This window comes from Pteropus vampyrus, unplaced genomic scaffold (genome assembly GCF_000151845.1).
Source record: "Pteropus vampyrus isolate Shadow unplaced genomic scaffold, Pvam_2.0 Scaffold258, whole genome shotgun sequence".
Classification (NCBI taxonomy): domain Eukaryota; kingdom Metazoa; phylum Chordata; class Mammalia; order Chiroptera; family Pteropodidae; genus Pteropus; species Pteropus vampyrus.
In genome coordinates this window covers 827341-827889 of record NW_011889039.1, presented here as the reverse complement: position 1 = coordinate 827889, position 549 = coordinate 827341, and positions in this window count along the sequence as shown.

The following is a 549-nucleotide window of genomic DNA, read 5'->3' as shown; positions in this document are numbered from 1 at the left end:
TACAGCTCTGTTGGAATGAGTCGGCGTGCTAAGGGGTTCACAGGGCACACGGCGAAGCCCCCGAGGGGTTTAGGGGGCCCGTGGACCACACCAGGCAGGCCAAGCTGAGGACCCTCCTCCCTCAGACCCCCAGGGCCGAAGCAAACACTCTACTGCCACCGACAGGGGACCCGGCAGCCTGCACTCGGAAGCTGTCCCACCAGCGTCCGCGGAACGATGGTGCTTGGATCAGGATTCACCACTAAGGGAGAGGTGGCCGTGTCCCGAGCTGCCTCCCACACGTCCCGTCCATGCCCACATTGTCCCTGTGCCTCGAATGTCCTTCCAGTCCTCTCTCCAGCCCTGCGTCTGCCCAGAGACCACGCCTTCCTGCTTCGACGTCCTCAACCTGCAGGTCCTGACTTGGCTCCAGGAGAAACTTGGTTTTCTCTGCCTCCCTTCAGCACGGTCCCGCGTCCGTTCATCCCTGTGGCTGTGTCCCCGGGGACTGGGAGAGTCCGTGGGACCTGGCGAGGAGCTGCCCCTGCCTCCTCCTCTTCCCGTTGCTGA